This window comes from Monodelphis domestica, chromosome 5 (genome assembly GCF_027887165.1).
Source record: "Monodelphis domestica isolate mMonDom1 chromosome 5, mMonDom1.pri, whole genome shotgun sequence".
Lineage (NCBI taxonomy): Eukaryota > Metazoa > Chordata > Mammalia > Didelphimorphia > Didelphidae > Monodelphis > Monodelphis domestica.
In genome coordinates this window covers 37,108,456-37,114,534 of record NC_077231.1, presented here as the reverse complement: position 1 = coordinate 37,114,534, position 6,079 = coordinate 37,108,456, and positions in this window count along the sequence as shown.

Below are 6,079 nucleotides of genomic sequence, written 5' to 3'. Positions count from 1 at the left end.
GCATCAGATGATTAGTGAGAGCCTAGAAAACTAATTTTACTGAATGCATGAATCCATTCCATAGTGACTGGGATTTATTCTAATTTAGATAAGCCGTTATTATTTTATTTGATCTCACTATTTGAAATTAGTTGGGTTAGTTCATATCAAAGAGATTTCCACATTTGAATCTCACCATTCAAGACAACTTGAATTGCCCTTTATTTGCCAGTACAAAGAAATGTAAAAGTTGTTTTGTCACCGACTCTCAATACTCTTTGCTCCCTATTGCCACTTCAGACGCTCTCCTGCTCTCATGCAGGCATCTCTTCTTCTTTTGAGGAAAACTATAGCCAGTTTATCACCCAATCCAGAGTATCCAATGAGTACTTCTCTCCGCCCCAATTTCTGCCTTTATGCTAGAGGAGTTCACCTTAGATTTAGATGTTCTCTCAAACATACTAACTTCTCTGTTCCTCAATATACTCACCTGGCAAATGAGTAAGAAATTTGAATTCTGCCCATAACCTCCTATCCCACTATATCTCCCTACACCTTAATCCTTCTCAAACCACCTTCCCAATGGTGGTGCCTACCTCTGAGAGGACCTTCTCTCTACTATGTATCTCTCTCTTTTTAAAAACCCTTACTTTTCAACTTAGAATCAATACTGTGTATTGGCTCCAAGGCAGAAGAATGGTAAGGGCTACGCAATGGAGGTTAAATGACTTGCCCAGGGTCACAAGCTGGGAAGTGTCTGAGGGCAGATTTGAATCCAGGACCTCCCATCTCTAGGCCTGGCTCTCAATCCACTGAGCTACCCCGATGCCCACTAGATAACTCTTAAGTAGGTAGTTCCTTACATTTTTTTCTCATCCATTAGAATATGAGCTCCTTGAGGGCAGAGAATGTTTTTTTCTTTTTCCCCCCTGAATTCCCAGCATTCAGTATAGTGCTTGGCACAATATTTAATTAATAAGTATTGACTGACTCTAGAAAAACAACCCAATGTAACACTATCCTCTACTGTTGAATCTCTTGCTTCTTTGTCCTACCATTACCTGCCAAACCCCAATTCTGAATTCCTCTCACCATCTGTCTTCTCAAAAGCTGTTGAACAGAACTAGAGGAAGCAACATAATCATGCTGACTGGATTCCCTATAATAAATTTGTTATTCAATCTCAAGTGGACCTTCACAAAGGTGATCTTTTTACTCCTCCCTAAATGATTCTTTAACCCACTTACTACAACAGCAATTCTAGGACCTTCTCTTGTTTCCTCAAGCCTCCTACAACCCCCCACCACCCACAGTTTCTCAATTTTCTCAAGAAAATTGGGGCCCATTATCCATGATCTTCCTCTTCTGCCTTTCTCATCATCTCAAAATCCTTTGACTTCATGCCCCACTTTTTCTTCCTTTCTTCCTGTCTCTGATGCAGTAGACCTCCTTACCAAAGCTAAATGTCATAATATTCAGCTGATCCCATCTCTTTTGATCTTCTCCAGCCTGTTATCATCCTTCCTCCATAATATTTAATTTCTTTCTGTCTATAATTATCTCTTCTCCCAGATCTATGTACCTAACCATAGTCTCTCTCTTGAGCTCCAGTCACACATGATGACATGCTCATCAGATATTCCCAAATGGATATCCCTTGGGCATCTCAAACTCAAAGTGTGCAAAACAGAAGTCATTGTCTTGTCCTCAAAACCCACCTTGTGATCCCTTCTGTTGAAGGTGCCACTGTCCTTCTAGTCACTCAGTTTCACAACGTTGTGTTATCCTAGACTTCTTATGCTTGCTCACCCCATATAACTAAACAATTATCACCTCATTGTTTCTGTTTCCTAATATCTGTCAGATATGCTTCCCTTGTTTCCCCTCATACATACACATGCTAAGTCCAAGAGTCATTATCTTTCACCAAGATTACTTTTTTATATTCTTGCTTCCTGTTTTAGAATTGATGTCAAATATACTTACTCAAAGTATACTTAATACTTTATCAATACTTATACTTATATATATATATATCAATACTTAATACTTAATCAATACTAAGTATTGATTCTAAGGGCTAGGCAATTGGATTTAAGTGACTTGCCTAGGGTCACACATTTAGGAAGTGTCTGAGGCCAGCATTTGAACCTAGGTTCTCATTTTCAATTGTTTACATGGCTGAAACTATTGGCATCTTGATACCTTCAGCCCTCTCTTGGCTTCATTCACATCTGGGGGAACTTGATAACACTTCTTTCTGCTCATGGAGTCTGGTGAGAAATGATGCTATAAAGAGTAGGGCCTTTACTCTCTTTGAGGTCATAAGATCTCAAGAAACAGTCCTCATTCTTTTTGTTTGTTTGTTTTTCCATTCTAAGTGAAGGGAGTGAAGTCTCTGACCTTGAATGATTCCCAAGCACAGTCATCCAAGAGCTAGAATCCCGGTAAGACTTGGTAGCTAGAACAGTGTCAGTGCAAGGCATGACCTTCCTCAGTGACTTCTAGGACCTCGGGCTGGTGGAAGGATTCACTCAGCAGGCATGCTGCATCTAGACTAACACTACATAGCATCTGAGCTGAGACCCCAAAGTAGTCTAGGAGAGAGTATATCCTGGAGATACTGGGGGGAAAGATGGCAAATTGTTCTTGCTAGCTTTAGTAAAAGCTAATTGATGTTTGTGGTTAAATATAACTGGATGGGGTACTAGTTACTTAGTTTCCCCTAACAAGAGGGAGAAGCAGCTAGTGGAGGAAATAAAGAAGGGACATATCCTGAGCCTTGAGGTTTAGCCCCTGATACTCTGAGCAAGCATAGGAAATATGCTGGCTCTGGGAGAGGGACCAGAGCATCCTTAACCCACATGTATATACCTGCATCTGTGCATGTTGGCTCCTTAGTTAGAATATTAAGGGGCAGGAACGGTTTTTGTTTTTCTTTTCCGGTCCTTAGTGTTTAATACAGATCCTGTTATATAATAGATACTAAATAAGTGATTGTTCATGAATTGCCTAGCTGATGGAATAAAATAGTGAGAATTTTCTATCTCAGGGCAGAGCAGGGCTTATTGTATAGAGAAAATATACCAGAATTCCAAATTGTAATGGAAAGCACACTGTTAAGTCCCTAGCTCACATTTCATCATCACTGTATTCTTGATGGTGACCACAATTATAGCCTTAATTTGCCCCTTGATCGTGAACTTAAAGGCATTATTTCTTTCAAAATGACATACTTTTAGGAAGGGCAAGAAATAAAACCATAAGTCATGGATGCTTCAGGCTTTTTGTGTCATTGGTGTAGTCTAGTGAAGCCCATGGACGTCTTCTCAGAAAGTTTTTAAATCATTGAACAACATGCCAAATTTCTGTTAGAGGTTAGAGAAAACTAAAGATGCCATTTCCCCCATCCATGTTCATGGATCTTCTGAAATCTTTCCAAGCTCCCTAGATTCAGATGCCCTACCTGAGAGAGAGAGACTGGTTTTCAGGTCTTTTCTAATGGAATAGCTGTCTGAAAAATAGACTTTCCATAGGAGAGAGGGTGTAGAGGTATGTCCAGGACATGAGGAATATCAGTAGAAGTTTGGCTTTAATTAGGGGTCCTGGGCAGCATGAGGGCAATGGACATATTGAAGGACAAAAAGCATGCGGAGATGAAAAGATAAATCAGAATCAAAGTGTGGTCAGTGGATAGATAACCCAGATCAAGGAATGGCAGGGAGATAAGGATTTGACAGATCCACCAGACTGGGGAAGACAATCTGGGCTAGGGTTTAACAACAGGCAAAAGGCAGAAAATAGGTACTAGGGACCACAGATTCAGGTATAGGGCAAATTGAAATGGGCAATGCTTAATTCCACTCCCAGAGTAACTGAGGTACTGGGTAGAGAATCAGTGAAAAATTAACAAACATAAGCACTAAGGATATAAAGACAAAAATGAAAGTCTCTGGTTACATTTGTGGGGGGAGGGGGTAGTTGAGTAGCTAAGTGAATTGAGAACCAGGCTTAGAGACAGGAGGTCTTAGATTCAAATTTGACCTCAGACACTTTTCAGCTATGTGACCCTGGGCAAGTCACTTAACACCCATTGCCTAGTCCTTACTATTCTTCTGCCTTGGAACCAATACACAGTATTGATTCCAAGATGGAAGGTAAGGGTTTTGGGGAAAAAAAAGTTTACATTTGAGGGAGGCAACATATACATGAATAAGTAAATACAAAATAAACAGAGACTGGACTTATGATTTTTTCCAGGTGATAAAATTCTGTTTCCTGGTGTGGGGTGTCATCTGTGCTGTGACTGCTGTGTCTTAGAGAATTGCGGAGGGCACTGAGAGGCACTATTTTCCCAAACTTGCAAGCTAAATTTTATTTCTGAGGATCTTAGTAGTTTTTGGTGAGGGAGAATGAAGAAATGATTCACTTAAAAGGATTTGCCTGAGCAGAATTTTGAAGAAATTATATTGTTATATTATATGTATATAATATATATGTACATAATATATATAATAATATATGTATAATATAATTCTATTATGTATATTATATACATTATAAGAGATGGAAGGGCATTCTAGGCATGGAGGAAAGTGTAAAAATGCAGAGATGTGAAAATAGTGTCATATTTTGCTGAACAGCAAGAAGAATACAGATAGAGTACAGCTTTTGGGGAGAGAAGGAATGTATAATAGGGTTATAAATGTAGGTCATGAACAATTTAAATTCCTAAATAACGGAGCTTATATTTGATCCGGGGGGCACTAGAGAGTAGCTTTTGGACTTTTTTGAGTAAAGTAGTTACATAGACTTTCATTTTAGGAAAGGGAAGGATTAAGGAAGAGAAACCAATTGGAAGGTGAACACTAGACAAGAAGCGCTGATTCTGAATTAGTGTTGACTGCATGAATGGTGAGAATAGAATCAAGAGATGATGTGAAGATAAAAATATCAGATCTAGCAACTGCTTGGCTCTGTAGGTGAATCAGTGAGGAGTAAAGGATGATGCTGAAGTTGAGAATCTGGGTGACTGGGTAGATGACGATACCCTCAGTAGTCAGTGACGGGTTTGGAAGGAAGAAAATGAATTCTGTGTTGGACATGTTGTATTTGGACAACCAGTTTGGTAATCCAGTGTTGACATGGGATTGGAGCTCAAGGGAAGAGATTGGGACTGGATATAAATATCTGGGAGTTATCTACTTAGAAATGATCATTGAACTCATGAGAACTGATTTTTTTAAAAAATGGTATAGAAAGTAAAAAGAAAAGGGCTCAGGAGAGAACTTTGGTTCCTAAATTTTGGGGGATGTAAAAATATTATTATTTTGAATTGCAAAGTTTAAATTCCTTTTGAGAAGAATTTTAGGTTAAGAAAGATGCTACCTCTCTGAATCCAGAAACTGAACTGTTTGGAGAAGACACCTTGAAGATGCCTCCAGACCACAAGCTGCAGAGATCAAGAATGAACTTTGGGTGTGGTTGATTGAACATTTATTTGTATGTATACTTTCATGCCAAAGGGGACTTCCCCCTAACTGTTTTTTTTTTTTAATGCGGCTAGCAAATATTGGTTTTGTTCTTTTTTCCTCTTATCCTCAAATTATTGTAATCTTTAAGTTGATTATGTTTTCATGATCCTTTTGGGGAAACTGGTTTCCCAATAACAATCAAAGGGGGGAATGTAAAAATGGAGATTTGAACCCCAGACTTCAATCTCCAGAAGTCCTTGGTACTTCCTAGAATTCCCTATAATCTCACCTGAGACTCCCACCTGGGCGAGAACACAAATTGTATTTAAACTGGCTGCAAACGCCTACTTCTGGCTCTCTCTTCTTCAACTTGAAACATTGCAACATGTAGTAATTAGGCTGTGAATGGGATAAATCAGCCCTAAGCAGGTGGCTTATTATTTTGTATCCTTGCTTTTTAATAATCTTTAATAAACCTCATAAAATATAATACTTTTATCAGTAGAGACTAAATTTAACTTTTACAGGGAGTATATCTATGATCCAGTTAAGGAACCTGAGAATGAGTGGTCAGAAGGATAGGAGAGGGAGGCAGCTAGATGGTTCAATGGATTGGGAGCCAGGTC